The sequence below is a fragment of the Schistocerca serialis genome, chromosome 7 (genome assembly GCF_023864345.2).
Source record: "Schistocerca serialis cubense isolate TAMUIC-IGC-003099 chromosome 7, iqSchSeri2.2, whole genome shotgun sequence".
In the NCBI taxonomy this organism is placed as follows: domain Eukaryota; kingdom Metazoa; phylum Arthropoda; class Insecta; order Orthoptera; family Acrididae; genus Schistocerca; species Schistocerca serialis.
Window position 1 is genome coordinate 592,582,600 of NC_064644.1, and position 16,546 is coordinate 592,599,145.

At 44.9% G+C, this 16,546-nt stretch overlaps 1 pseudogene; it reads left to right on the forward strand.

Moving 5' to 3' along the window:
- Nucleotides 1-258: 258 nt before the first annotated feature.
- Nucleotides 259-16,546, forward strand: part of LOC126413270 (myrosinase 1-like) — a 277,606-nt pseudogene continuing 261,318 nt past the window's right edge.

Genomic DNA, 16,546 nt, shown 5'->3' on the forward strand with positions numbered 1-16,546 from the left:
CGCTTTTCCTGCTTCGCTGTACTGGTTTTTGCCCTCTTTCCGTCCTTGGTAATCGACAAATCACACCTCACCACTTACCGAAAATCTTTTCAAAAGCGAGAACGACTTGATATCGCTATTGCCAGATTAGAATCAGCGATAACCTTCACGTATTACTTTGTTTGTCCACCGCATAAAGATGCTGAGTAATATTGTGAAGTATCACAGAACGTATATATACGGAATCCAATTACCGCGTTTAATTGTTGTCCGTACACAATGTTGACGCCGATTCTGTTGGCAGCCCTGCTCAGTGTCGCTACGGCACAAACAGCTGTTAACCAGTTCCCGGAAGGTTTCCTTTTGGGGACCGCCACGGCGTCCTACCAGATCGAGGGAGCGTGGAATGAGGATGGTGAGTTCATGCCAGCAAAACCATCTGCTCTGTACGCAGACGTTCAAAGTGTATTGCGCGCATTTTCGAACAAAGTATCTATGGTAACTGATTTGCGTCATCTCAACTTTTCTTCTGAAATACAGGGCTTACTTTAACTACATCATACACTACTGGCCATTAAAATTGCTACACCACGAAGATGACGTGCTACAGACGCGAAATTTAACCGACAGGAAGAAGATGCTGTGATATGCAAATGATTAGCTTTTCAGAGCATTCACACAAGGTTGGCGCCGGTGGCGACACCTACAACGTGCTGACATGAGGAAAGTTACCTACCGATTACTCATACACAAACAGCAGTTGACCGGCGTTGCCTGGTGAAACGTTGTTGTCATGCCTCGTGTAAGGAGGAGAAATGCCTACCACACGTTTCCGACTTTGATAAAGGTCGGATTGTAGCCTATCGCGATTGCGGTTTATCGTATCGCGACATTGCTGCCACTTCTCGATCCCTGAGCCAACAGATGGGGACGTTTTCAAGAGAACAACCATCTGCACGAACAGTTCGACGACGTTTGCAGCAGCATGAACTATCAGCTCGGAGACTATGGCTGCGGTTACCCTTGACGCTGCATCAAAGACAGGAGCGCCTCCGATGATGTACTCAACGACGAACCTGGGTGCACGAATGGCAAAACGTCATTTTTTCGGATGAATGCGTTCTTTTTACAGCATCATGATGGTCGCATCCGTGTTTGGCGACATCGCGGTGAACGCACATTGGAAGCGTGTATCCGTCATCGCCATACTGGCGTAACACCCGGCGTGATGGTATGGGGTGCCACTAGTTACACGTCTCGGTAACCTCTTGTTCGCATTGACGGCACTTTGAACAGTGGACGTTACATTTAATATGTGTTACGACCCGTGGCTCTGCCCTTCATTCGATCCCTACGAAACCCTACATTTCAGCACGATAATGCACCACCGCATGTTGCAGGTACTGTATGGGCCTTTCTGGATAAGCTGCCCTGGCCAGCAAATTCTCCAGATCTCTCACCAATTGAAAACGTCTGGTCAATGGTGGCCGAGCAACTGGCTCGTCACAATACGCCAGTCACGACTCTTGATGAACTGTGGTATCGTTTTGAAGCTGCATGGGCAGCTGTATCTGTACACGCCATCCAAGCTCTGTTTGACTCAATGCCCAGCCGTATCAATGCCGTTATTACGGCCAGAGGTGGTTGTTCTGGGTACTGATTTCTCAGGTTCTATGTACCCAAATTGCGTGAAAATGTAATCACATGTCAGTTCTAGTATAATATATTTGTCCAATGAATACCCGTTTGTTGTTGTTGTTGTGGTCTTCAGTCCTGATACTGGTTTGATGCAGCTCTCCATGCTACCCTATCCTGTGCAAGTTTCTTCATCTCCCAGTAGCTACTGCAACCTACATCCTTCTGAATCAGCTTAGTGTATTCATCTCTTGGTCTCCCTCTACGATTTTTACCCTCCATGCTGCCCTCCAATGCTAAATTTATGATACCTTGATGACTCAGAACATGTCCTACCAACCGGTCCCTTCTTCTCGTCAAGTTGTGCCACAAACTCCTCTTGTCCCCAATTCTATTCAATACCTCCTCATTAGCTACGTGATCTACCCATCTAATCTTCAGCATTCTTCTGTAGCACCACAATTCGAAAGCTTCTATTCTCTTCCTATCCAAACTATTTATCGTCCATGTTTCACTTCCATACATGGCTACACTCCTAACAAATATTTTCAGGAACGACTTCCTGACACTTAAATCTATACTCGATGTTAACAAATTTCTCTTCTTTCTGAAGAATACCCGTTTATCATCTGCATTTCTTCTTGGTATAGCAATTTTAGTGCCCAGTAGTGTAATATGCAATCTCAGAATTCAAGTCGCAGGTTATTTGTACGGACTACTTGTTCTACAAGTACCTCAGTTAAGTTTCTTTCCTACCCATGTGTCTTATTTCCGTATCATTTCAATTCTTGTTTAAATTGTGGTTATCAGAAGCGTGCGCTTTCCCAAATTAGTAATAATCGATTAGAAACATGCAACAGCGAGACAACACAGTCTTGAAAAATATGAATCTAGGTGACAAAATTGGCTTGGAATCAAATCCTATAATTACATAATGAATTTTCTCTCTTCAGCGAAGTGTACACTGGTTTGAGACTCTCTGGCAGATTAAATTTGTGTGCCGGGCGACGGGGTCTCGAACTAGGGACATCTGCCTGTGCTCTCCTACCCGACAAACTTCACCTAAGTTCCCCTGCACAACTTGCGATGCTACCGCTCCAGATATAAAGGATGCTGCGGAGAAACGGCTTAGCCACTGCTGGGTGAACAATGAAGTTTGTACAGTGAAAGGGAGGCGCCGGCGGAACTAAAGCTCTGAGTGCCGCGTGGGCAGCTCCGTCGGTGGAGCACTTCTCCAGAATACGCCAAGTGGCCACGTTCGAGTCCCGGTTCGGCGCATACTTTTAATCATCCAACAAAAAGTACAAATATGTACACAATACTATTACGTAAACTTTCTTACTGCATTTTCACTTTATCAGTTAAATTTTCATTCTTAAATATTGATTTTTATTTCTTAAAGTACTTGTCATCTAGTTTCCCTGAACTTCACGCTGACAAGTTTTTAACAGAAAACAAAAATCGTATTCTTCCACATGACTTAACAATGAGTGAATAAAACTATAGTAACGAAACCAGAATGTATGTAATTTTATATAAATGTTTCTAATGCACAGATTTCCTGGACATACGACAAATTGTCTCACAGTACATATTTATGTTGATCGATGTGTGCTTTACGTATAGGGTCTGTCTCCATACTTTATAACAAGGTTCATGATATATTCTTCACTGTTATTATCTATTTTTAAAGGTTCAGTTAACCTTTTCCACTCTTTCCCATTTTCTGTTTCCCCAATAATTTGAAAGGCCAAAAGCTGGGTCGTAATTAAATAAACAACAATACAGCCAAATGGCGGCGTGTTTATTTAAAAATTATTTTATGACTGTCAGATTAAAACCGTGTGCCGGACCGAGACTCAAACTCGGGACCTTTGCATTTCACGGGCAAGTGCTCTACCATCTGATCTACCCAAGCACTACTCACGCACCGTCCTCACAGCTTTACTTCTGAGTGAAAATCTCATTCTGGAAACAACCCCGAGGTTGTGGCTAAGCCATGTCTCCGCAATATCCTTTCTTTCAGGAGTGCTAGTTCTGCAAGGATCGCAGGAGGGCTTCTGTAAAGTTTGGAAGCTAGGAGACGAGGTACTGGCAGAAGTAAAGCTGTGAGGATGTGGCGCGAGTTGTGCTTGGGTAGCTCAGATGGTGGAGCACTTGCCCGCGAAAGACAAAGGTCCCAAGTTCGAGTCTCGATTGGGCACACAGTTTTAATCTACCAGGAAGTTTCATATCAACGCACACTCCGCTGCAGAGTGAAAATCTCATTCTATTGTATGACTGCTGTTCAGCAATATCAAAAATTTTATAATAAGAGATTGCGTGGATGTACGGTCACATCCTCTCACTACATGGACTGCATGGGACTGCTGCGTACTGTGGCACCAAGTAGCATTACCGCAGCCGACTACGTGATAGGAACCTAGCTCATGTGGTAACAATCCTAGCTGGAGCGAGTGCGTATGTTTAGGGCTCAGCTGTATCGGTATCGTTGATCTTGTTGCTTTTTTGGGTGTACGGGCGCTCAGCTGACAGCTTATGAGCGTCCTAACAAATATTAAAAGAAACGACTATGGGTAAAAGGGCTAAAAACGTTGGCGCATTCAGTCACTCCCATGTCACTCGCGTCGAGCCACACAATCACTCCACACCACAGGTCGTAAAACAAAGGAGAAATAGAAGTAAAGCGACAGAGGAGCTAAAACATCAGCGGACATCTCCCTGAAACATTTGGAAAAAAGCTGGACAGATCGCAGAACTTTGAAACTCTAACCACATTCGTTTCAATGTCACTTAAAAGAGATGGTATGTCTGCCAGAAAACCTGCCGCTGCCCTCTAGTCTGAAAATAAAGCACAGTCCACCAAACTGTGATGCGCAGTGAACTGTAGGCCGCAAGCTGCATGCACTGGAGAGCCCTGTCGCCAGAGCAAGAAGAAATGTCAGAGGACTGCGGCCTGTGCGAAGACGAGTAGGAAGGACCTCATCCCGTCTTCGTGGCTGAGAGGTACGCCACAGCTGCGTAGTCAGCTTCACGGGGCACAGCTTTTGATACGTCACTTCCAGCCAATCTTCCACCCAGCGGCACATGACTCTGTACCTCAACAGCGAAGTGATACCATGCAGAGGGATAGGACACTGAAATAACTATCGCGACTGCCTCCTTGGCTGTTACATCCATCCTTTCATTCCCCACAATACTCGTGTGCCCTGATATATATCAGAGGGACACCGCCTTCCCCAGCAGTTGTATTTGGAGGAGGACCTCTTCAATATTGTGGACTATTTTATCTGCTGAGCACAAGCATTGTAGAGAGTGAAGGGCACTCAGAGAAATTTTGCGTTTGAGGCACGTCTCAGCTGCTGCAATGCCCGCAAGATGTTGAGGACACGATAATGGAAACAGGCCAACCAACGGAGTACCTCTGTTTCGTTCCATCCGTAAACTACACAGCTGTGGAGTTCTGATGCTCAGTTATTATGCCACAAAATAACCTTTAAGAAATGCAAGTGTGCAATGTCTCCCGTATTATTATTTTTTTTTTTTTTGTCATCAGCCTACTGACTGGTTTGATGCGGCCCGCCACGAATTCCTCTCCTGTGCTAACTTCTTCATCTCAGAGTAGCACTTGCAACCTACGTCCTCAATTATTTGCTTGACGTATTCCAATCTCTGTCTTCCTCTACAGTTTTTGCCCTCTACAGCTCCCTCTAGTACCATGGAAGTCATTCCCTCATGTCTTAGCAGATGTCCTATCATCCTGTCCCTTCTCCTTATCAGTGTTTTCCACATATTCCTTTCCTCTCCGATTCTGCGTAGAACCTCCTCATTCCTTACCTTATCAGTCTACCTAATTTTCAACATTCGTCTATAGCACCACATCTCAAATGCTTCGATTCTCTTCTGTTCCGATTTTCCCACAGTCCATGTTTCACTACCATACAATGCTGTACTCCAGACGTACATCCTCAGAAATTTCTTCCTGAAATTAAGGCCGGTATTTGATATTAGTAGACTTCTCTTGGCCAGAAATGCCTATTTTGCCATAGCGAGTCTGCTTTTAATGTCCTCCTTGCTCCGTCCGTCATTGGTTATTTTACTGCCAAGGTAGCAGAATTCCTTAACTTCATTGACTTCGTGACCATCAATCATGATGTTTAGTTTCTCGTTGTTCTCATTTCTACTACTTCTCATTACCTTCGTCTTTCTCCGATTTACTCTCAAACCATACTGTCTACTCATTAGACTGTTCATTCCGTTCAGCAGATCATTTCATTCTTCTTCACTTTCACTCAGGATAGCAATGTCATCAGCAAATCGTATCATTGATATCCTTTCACCTTGTATTTTTATTCCACTCCTGAACCTTTCTTTTATTTCCATAATTGCTTCCTCGATGTACAGATTGAAGAGTAGGGGCGAAAGGCTACAGCCTTGACTTACACCCTTCTTAATACGAGCACTTCGTTCTTGATCGTCCACTCTTATTATTTCCTCTTGGTTGGTGTACATATTGTATATGACCCGTCTCTCCCTATAGCTTACCCCTACTTTTTTCAGAATCTCGAACAGCTTGCACCATTTTATATTGTCGAACGCTTTTTCCAGGTCGACAAATTCTATGAAAGTGTCTTGATTTTTCTTTAGCCTTGCTTCCACTATTAGCCGTAACGTCAGAATTGCCTCTCTCGTCCCTTTACTTTTCCTAAAGCCAAACTGATCGTCACCTAGCGCATTCTCAATTTTCTTTTCCATTCTTCAGTATATTATTCTTGTAAGCAGCTTCGATGCATGAGCTGTTAAGCTGATTGTGCGATAATTCTCGCACTTGTCAGCTCTTGCCGTCTTCGGAATTGTGTGGATGATGCTTTTCCGAAAGTCAGATGGTATGTCGCCAGACTCATATATTCTACACACCAATGTGAATAGTCGTTTTGTTGCCACTTCCCCTAATGATTTTAGAAATTCTGATGGAATGTTATCCATCCCCTCTGCCTTATTTGACCGTAAGTCCTCCAAAGCTCTTTTAAATCCCGATTGTAATACTGGATCCCCTATCTCTTCTAAATCGACTCCCGTTTCTTCTTCTATCACATCAGACAAATCTTCACCCTCATAGAGCCTTTCAATGTATTCTTTCCACATATCTGCTCTCTCCTCTGTATTTAACATTGGAATTCCCGTTGCACTCTTAATGTTACCACCGTTGCTTTTAATGTCACCAAAGGTTGTTTTGACTTTCCTGTATGCTGAGTCTGTCCTTCCGACAATCATATCTTTTTCGATGTCTTCACATTTTTCCTGCAGCCATTTCGTCTTAGCTTCCCTGTACTTCCTATTTATTTCATTCCTCAGCGACTTGTTTTCCTGTATTCCTGATTTTCCCGGAACATGTTTGTACTTCCTCCTTTGATCAATCAACTGAAGTATTTCTTCTGTTACCCATGGTTTCTTCGCAGCTACGTTCTTTGTACCTATGTTTTCCTTCCCAACTTTTGTGATGTACTGCATTAAATCCAAAATTACTCTGGGGCTCTGCAGTAACCAGGGTGGCAGGCAGTTACAACATTGGATTTGGGGCTGTACATGTTGCACACCAAGTGACTCTAGTACATGTTGCTCGTGGACCCCAAATGGCCTTGTTGCTCGTGGACGATTGGAGAACAGCCGTTCCAGAGGTGGACGAGCAACAGGGCGGTATACAGGTGAAGTCAGAGCTGCGAGGAACCTACATGCCTGAAGCACTATCAGGTGCCTCCACAGGATGGTGAATGGTGGTTCCCCTGCCTCTGCACAGAGACCATGGAAGGGGCTGATCCTGTAAGAACTGTTGGTCAGCCTAATCTCCTCATGATGGATAGTGTCAATAATCTTTACATAGGAAGGCCTCGCTGACCCATACACTGTGCACCCATAGTCTGGTTGCAATCACGTGAAAGCCCTATAAAACTGGAGCAGATGTACTCTGTCTGCTCCCCAAGAACTATAGCTAAAGCACTCTATGATATTCAGTGCCTTCTGTGTTCTGGCTTACAGGTCTCGGAGGTGTACTGCACTAAATCCACAATAGGTCGGAGTGGGAAACGAGGCCCAGCGACCACGCTGAGTGTAGAATGGTATCTTTCACATGAAAGTCAGGTAAATTAAAAATACGACGGGAATAATTAAAATGAACAATAACACACTTATCTGCAGAAAACTGTAAACCTGTCTTTACAACCCACTCCTCTTACCTCTGCACTGTAAGCTGCAACTGACGGCTAGCAGTTGCAAGACTGCAGGAGGAACAGAAAAACAAAATCGTCCACAAATAATAAACGTTGTACAGGACCCTGTAAAGTAGACATGATACTATTTATGGCTATGGCAAATCAGATAACACTTAAAACACTGCCCTGAGGGACACCATTCTCTTGCTCAAAACGATTCGATAGCGTTCCATCAAAGTGGAATGTAAAAACTGCTCAGACTGGAAAGATCATATCAAGATGGGTAGGTGGCCAAGAAATCCTCATTGATGAACTTGCTCTAGAATACTATGTCTTGAGGTAGTATCGTACGCCTTACTGATGTCAAAGATGTTGGCATAGGAAAGCTTGCTGAACAGCCGCCTCCAGGTTGGTCAGGTTGTCGACAGTGGACCTGAATCTCCGGAATCCACAATAAGGGTGGCTAAGCAGTTGCCTAGTGTCCAACAACCAGGCCAAACGACGGTTAACCACTTTAGGGTCTTTCCGACACAGCTCGTCAAGTGATACTCTCATAACTAGTGGCACATGTGTGGTCCTTCCCTAGTTTGAGGAGAGGTGTCAAAAATAACTCTCTCCACGAGTTAGGGAACTTACCTGTCTGCCATGTCAAATGAAAACTTTCGAGGACGATTTTCTTTGATGGTGTAGGTAAATGTCGAAGCTTGCATTAGCGGATTTGGTCGTGACCTGGTGCAGTATCACGAGTCTCAGACAGTGTCGATTCCAGCTCCCACACGGAGAACGGGCAGTTGTAAGATTCAGGATTGTTGGATCTGAAGTCCAACTTGCCCCTCTCCACAGTTGCATGGTGTTATGTATGAGGTGGAACTACGGCCCTCGTGGAAAAAGGGTGACCCGGATGAGTCACGCAATTTGACTCTTAGTCTGATCACGAGATGTGGCCATTAACTGCACGCTTTGATCTCGTAGGCTGACGTGAGGATGAATGAACTATACTTGACGGGATTTATCTGGAACATCTTAGGTGATTAGAACGTTAGTAGACAGGAATACTTAGCTTTAATTCAGCTTCAGCGGTGAACGTCGATCTTGACTTTGTACAATAATGTTTACAAGAGCAGTTATAGACTGAACTGCGAATACTTCTTTACAATTCTGATTGCTTCACACATATAGATCAATTGTCAATCCATAAACTGTACGTGGCGCCGGGCTAGGTCGTAGCTACTGACTTAGCTGAAGGCTATGCTAACTAGCGTCTCTGCAAATGAGATCTCTGAAGCTATAACAAGTGAACCATTCCTATTAAAGTCGCCTGTAGAACTGGTCAGTGCGCTAGCTTTTCTCGTAAGGCCAGCCGTATGGCGGCGCTCGGTCTGCTAGCGTCGACAGTGGCGACTCGCGGGTCCGATGTGTACTGACGGACCGCGGCCGATTTGAAGCCTACAACCTAGCAAGAGTGGTGCCTTGCGGTGACACCACGCATGGTATTGGCGAATCCCTAGATCCTGGCTGACATTGGCAGTAGTCGCTGTAAAATTCTCTGCCATCGGCTGACCGGTGTCTCTGGCCATTGTGGCAACAGTGGCTCCATCTGATGTTCTTGAGAGGGCTATGGGCTCTGAAAAAACTGCAGCTTGACAAGTGCACTGACAAAAATAGGTACAGGTACTAGAGCTAACACTAGGAACCTCTGTTTGTGTAGAAACTTTGGCTGTCGAATTAGGCTTTTTAATGGCGGAAGGAAAAAGATGTAGTGAATGTGGGAGGCTCAATGGCCTTATACATCTTCTTGGTCTTATCATACAGGATGCGTTTCGATGTTGTAATCTCCTGTGTCTTCCTTCTTCAAGAAACACACTGCAGTCCCTACTCCAGCAGGGTGATCACAAGAGCAAGTTACATACTTCGGAGAGAAGCATCCAGCTCCATCATGGGCGGCCTTGCCTCTTTTTCACCAAGGGGCTACAGCCTTACATTCTAAGGCGTGCCAGAGTTCTTGTTTTTAAAACAGTGCACTGGTTTCGGGGCAAAGGGCCATACGCTTAAGTGAAGAAAACCTACCTCCGGGAGTTTCGTGCTATTCAGTGTAATGATGAGGGAGTCAGATTATACGAGCTCCCCATACATCATTTTCATATATTTTGCACATCAACGATCTGTTCATGCGCCCACTCATTCTTCGGTTCCTCCTTTGGAATGTCAAACAGATCTCTGTGTGACGCAGCACCTTCGCTATGGATCAAGGTGTTGTGGGGCTCCGTTTCTAAGGCGTATCCCCCAATGCTTTTAGCTTTCCATAGATTCATTACTTGTTGTGAACTAACAGTTTCAAACACTAGCTAGACTAATTTCAGAGTATTTGCGATGTTCTCTAAACTTTTTTGAACATAAGAAAGCGAAACGTTGTCACTGCTGCCCTCTTTTTGCTTCGCAATAGAAAGTACAATCTGAACAGCAGGATGCCTTCTCTTACTATATACGGAAGAACTCAATCTCTGAGTCAGGAGGACTGGCTACATTAGCCCTCTTGTTATGCTGGTTGTTGGCACCTACCAGGGGTCCACCCAGCTACTATGAGGAAATTTCGAGGGTTTCACCTCGACCCCACGAGCAGGTAAGGGAGTAAAAGTCAACCTAGACAGAGCCCCACCTGCCTGCGTAATCCTCATACCACTAAGGTGCCGTAGATTCCCCAGATATTGCCCACTAACAACTGTTGCGTGCCACTCGTCGGCGCGTAGCACACCTTGAGATTTAGGCGTTTATTACAGAGGTTATTAGAATCCTCGTGATCCGGGCGGTCAAGCCAAGATCCCCTTTTCCTGTGGCACACAACATTCCACCGCTGTACTGTACAGTGAGAACTGAAGCATGCCCACAGCTTACAGTGGCAGAGGACAGGTAGCGCGTACCAGTCTACAGCTCATGAACCCTGGGGTCGCGAAGCCCATACTCAGAAAACGAATGCTGAGCCCCTGAGGGCATGTAGATGTGAGTGGTTGACAGAAACATCGATACTGCATGTAACACTGACAGTTATCCTGCTGGAAGATCCTATCGCCATTCGGCAAAACGTAAAGTACGATGGGATCCAGGCGGTTTGTAATAAATTTCACGTAGTCCGTATTTGTGAGACCTATCGCACAATCAGCCTAAGGGCTCAAGCGTCCAAGTTTTAGAAGAATGGAAAAGACAGTTGAAAATCTGTTAGAGGACGATCAGTTTTGGATTCGGATCAATAAACGCAGTTCTGATGTTGGGATTGATGATGGAAGCAAGACTTAAGAAAATAAAAACACGTACATATGATTTATGTAAAAAGCAATAGTTAAGAAAAATCAAGAGCATTTGTTATTTCCATCGGTCTTACCACTAATTCTTGCAAAAAGTATAGCAGCATCTATAAGTGTAATATCACACAGCAAGCTGTATGGTCACGAATGTAAATATTCATATCACTGATTGCCTCCCAAGACTAAGACCATGCCACTAACACCTTGGCCTCTTTCCACGAGGCCCCAATAATTTTACATTCCTCCACCTGCTGACCGAAGCGCGACAGACTCATCAGTTAAGAGCACATTCTTGCACTCATTCATGGCCCAATGTCATTGTTGCTGATTCCACTATCAGGTGGGCTGTCTCTTCACCGCCGGTAATGAGTCACAGTGTTGGACAGCTCACATATTGACGGACATACGTGAGCCACCAATACACAATTATCGAGGAACATTGGTTCCTGAAGCAGCTGTAAGCTTCCAGTGCTACATCGGTTGAGTGTGTGTGTTCGAACGCTGTCAAAGTCGTATTCGCTATTCTGTGGTCCCGCCTAAAAGGTGAATTAAATTAGCCCTGCCATTAACAACCTGCAACTGAGAATAACATGTGGAGTCATTACCTAAGTAGTAACAGTACTCCACTATAACTTAATCAGAATCAGTACTTGAGTCTAACCCTAGGAGAAGTAGAACAACTAGGCACTGATACTATTTTTTTTTATGAAAACAACTTTCAAAGAAAAATATTCAAATTGAAAAACTACAGACATAGATCTTTAACTCTTAGCCATTAATCTAAATTTGAGATTGGCAAAACATGTATGACTTAGAAGTCGCCTCACTGTTTAATCAACGGAAATGGTTGATACTATTTAGCATCGAAACAAAGGAAACCTCCACCCTGTGTGGCACTGACGATAAAGAGCACTGTGATCAAGCAACTGGATCTTAATATAGCTACTGTTAAAAATTCCCTATCTTGCTGGCCGTGGTGCTTACATCACCGAATTCACTGCTGTGAAGAGCAGTTCACCAGCGCCGAGCTGCTCGGTGCCGAGAACGTGCGCTGCGTAGCTACAAATATTGTGACTGCACAGAGGACACGAAACAGCTTCCGCAATCTCCTAGTTTCGAATCCACTTCCGTGCAATGCCGGCCACAGACCAAGAATTCCGCTTGTTCATAAGCCAGGAGCAGAGACTTAGCTCAAGTGTGCGGTCGTGAAGAAGCACTTCGTAATACCTCAGTCTTCACGAAGAATCACATCTTAGTTTCTCTGCTCCCAGAGAAACGAATGTTGCCATTCCTAGAGGCGAAATCAGCACTTCCGAACCTAATGGTGAGACTGTTCACTCACATTTTGCTAGCAAAGTCTCAAAACGCTACCCAGCGAAGTGTGTCCTACCAACACCTGCCAGAGATCCCCTCGCCGCGCAGTGCCCAGTTGAGAACAAACCTCAGCTCGTTAGCGTGAACTCTCCTTGCGGACGATCACCACGCCCGTTAGAAACGGAATGTCTCCCACTTTGCGAGTCATGAAGTTGTCAGCTAACTGCATTCACCTCATACATAGTTCGGTAGAAATTTCTAGAACAAACTGTGGCCCCTCCCCCATCTACAAGTCAGCCAGCAAGATACTTTTCTCTGTCTTTTTGTGGAAATACGCGTTGGTGTTTGACAAATTGCTCATAAATTCCTCTGTGCTAAATAAGGCAGGTGGCGGCGTTTGTAAGGTGATACCTCTACGATCTTCTGCTTTCAGCGTCGTCTCGCACCCCGCCTACTTAGCAACCGCAGGGCGTCTGCGAGAAGCTCCTTTCCGCCTGCTTCTCGACGGGCGGCGGAGCAGCCGCAGTAAATGCACGGCGCCCTCTTTACAGAGCCATAAGCCGTCCTGTCTGTCCCCTTTATTCAAATTTGTGTGTGTCGCGGTGCAATGTCCGTTTGCAACAGCGAGGTGTGAGGTAGGGACCTATAATGGCAGCTGATTCATCACAACTACTCTATTAGCAGCCGTAAGGAAGTGGCTTTCGAATGGGAATCGCAAACGTTTGATGACAAGGCGACAAGTCCTCCGAATTCTCCTCCGTAAAATAGCACTAGTGACAGTACGTGTGTCATACGCTAGGAATCTCTTATCGACGTACGTTCCTAATTTATATGCCCAGTATGTGAGTGAGATATGCCTCCTTGCTCGATTTAGGTGTTCGTATGAATGTGATGTCATCACTCCCAAGGAAATGATGAACACATAATAGTTTGTCACGTAAGTTGCAACAAATGAAAGCAACAGCTTCACAATCACACGGTTTCTCTGTGCTCCGTCAAAATATACGTTTTGAACGTTTTTGAAGTTGCGTTCCATATTGGAAGTCTTGGCTCTTGAATTGTTTTGTTGTAACATAGTTCACAGCATTTTACATGTTGCATTCATTTCTGTGAAACGTCTATACGTATATGTGGTATCTCGCCTGCTCTCATTATTCATCACATAGACTTGGGACGGTAGCGTATTCTTACCACATGGCTCCTTCGAAACCGGGTCATCCACATAGCAGTTCAACACCGCAACCACATAACCACGACGCTCTAGCTACTAGAACGTGCGCAATGTTCCACTTGTTAATCTTGGACCATTCACTGGTTCTATTTTGCTTTTTCACACTTCAGTACACCTTGTTCCTATTTTCATGCCTGATCTGTGTTCAGTTTTTGACGGACTAACCACTTGTCCATCTTACCATTATATCTCAGGGGGGAGCGATGAGGTAGGTATTTCTCAGAAATTACCTATTTTGTAGCTCTTGTCGTTTCGAGCAAACATGTTCTACACTTCGTCAAACAATGATTCGCTTTGTACGCAGGCAAGGGCGAGAACATCTGGGACCACATGCTGCACGAACACCCGGAGTACGGCACGAACGGCGACAACGGCGACGTGGCCTGCGACTCGTACCACAAGTACCAGGAGGACGTGCAGATGCTGAGCGCGCTCAACGTGAGTACTCTGCCACAATTCATGTGACGAATCAAGCGAGTGCTAAAGGACTCTTCAAGTTGGTAAGCAAAGGCGATTGTGCTGAGAGTGGCGGGAATCGTCTGCTTATTTTTTAAAATATCTCTTGTTTGCAACAGCTAATGCCCTAGCAAAAATGTGTTTCTGGCTTCTGTGACGCTTTAGTGTTATTTCACAATAACTCATACAACCATTTGCCTTTCCTACAACTAACTGGTATAATATTTTTACAGTAGTCCTTCTTTATACGAAATTTCACGGATCAGTAGTACAGGAACATATCTAATGAGAAATGTTAACTTCAGGGACACTAAATAATTACCTTTTATTCTTTAAAACTGTGTCTTTTTATGAAAGTGGAAAGTACGGGGGGGGGGGGGGTTAAATAAGTACTGCAACACTTTTTATTTTGGTTGAAAAAAATGCGGAATCTGTTATGGACAATGTGGAAAATTCCCGGTTCATCTCCTATAGTTTCATGAAGTTCCGATAGGTGATGGCGTTATACGTTGACTTCAAAATGGCGTCTTCAACGGAGATGTGTTGCAGAGAGTTGTCCTTGACCTTCTTTTGGCGGGAAACGAGAACGTAGCAGATATTCATACGCGCCTCACACAAGTCTGCACACCCCAGAGGAGCTCACAAAACTTCATTGGACCGTTCCTCCTCACACGCCCTACAGCCCGGATCTCGCACCTTCCGACTTCCATGTGTTTGGCCCAATGAAGGGTGCACTACGCGGGATGGGATGATGGGGAGGTCATGGATGAAGCAAGACGTGGGCTCTGACGTCGACCAGAAGCGTGGTACTATGCGGGGACAAAGGTCCTCCCAGTAAAGTGGCGTAAGGCTGTCGCACTGAACGGAGATTATGGTCAAAACATAGGGTTTTGTAGCCAAAGTAGGGGGAATAATGTACTAGAATCGTGAATAAAGCCACTCTACTTTCAGAAAAAAAGTGTTGCATTGCTTATTGAACACCTCTCGTAAAGTACCTTCGAACCTATAGCTAAAGCCTCGTGTTCAGGTTCCTAGCGTTCTCTGAGTAGGAAAGGTTAATTGTCTACCCCGCCTGGTGTGGGTAGAACACAGTTTATTATCGCTTGCACTGGTAATGACGCAGAGACTAGTGGAACATCTGGCTCCTCTGGTTGAATGACAGCTCACTTCACGAAGTCAACGCCTAGCCATTAACAAAGACTGGAGCAAATCGAAAGGCGTCAAAACTGTGGCAATACGTCAAGAGAGCGATGTGAATCGAAAAACGTAAACACAAGCAAGGTCCACCTCTTGACTGTCAATGGCGTGAACTGATGTCTTCAGACAACGGCGAGAAATGTCGGACAAGTGCATGGCGGCGGTGTTTATGGTCTCTGTCATGTAAGCGGACAGTCCCGCGTGACATGCACGCAGCACCGCCGGCTCCGTCCGTGGGAGCCCGACTACAGATCACCTTTCCTCAAAATCGATAACTGGGCTGGATGCGAAATCCGAATCACTGTTCAATACTGAAGTTAATATCCATGCATTCTCTGTAGTGCAAAACCACATACTTCACTGAAAAAATGCAGGATATTCCATCTGTGTCTCCTTCCTCGGTCCATTAAGACAATGCTATGTAAGTACAGTAGCGGGGATTTCTGCTGTCAGTGTAACGTTCCAAGTACATTTTACTTGAAACTTCCTGGCGGATTAAAACTGTGTGCCCGACCGAGACTCGAACTCGGGACCTTTGCCTTTCGCGGGCAAGTGCTCAACCATCTGAGCTACCGAAGCACGACTCACGCCCGGTACTCACAGCTTTAGTTCTGCCAGTATCTCGTCTCCTACCTTCCAAACTTTATTTCCCATCAAAGAATCACATCCTTATAGCGAAAGGAAAGAGAGTCAGCTTTCACATTCATCACTGTTGCTTCCAGTTGCCAACTGCCATACCTACTGCAGATATCTTTCACAAACACTTGTAATGGAAACAGTTTCAGCAACACTACCACATAATTAAATGTCAAGAATGAAATATAGTTTGTAGAAAACTGTGCTAGATGGCGTACACCACAGTAAAATAAATACACTCAATCAAAAACTTACAACAACCAACAAATGAGTTTAATCACAAGACATTTGACACAGAACAGAGTATAAATCTTGTTGTTGAAACGAATATATGGATTACAAAAATATTTAATTAAAAAGGAGCAACTCTTCCATTCCTACTAGGTAGTTATTTTGGGATGTGGTTCTTGCACATTCCTGTAAAAGGGTCTGAAGAAGTTCTTGCTGGCGGCTAAGAAAGCGCAGTTCGTCGCCACAATGGCATCGCTGCCATTCTTTATAGAATTCAGACACGTCGACTGTGGCCAGCTGATATCCTCACTTATCCATCAGAGTTTCTCGTTGTCGTCAACGCATAATGTCGATGAAAT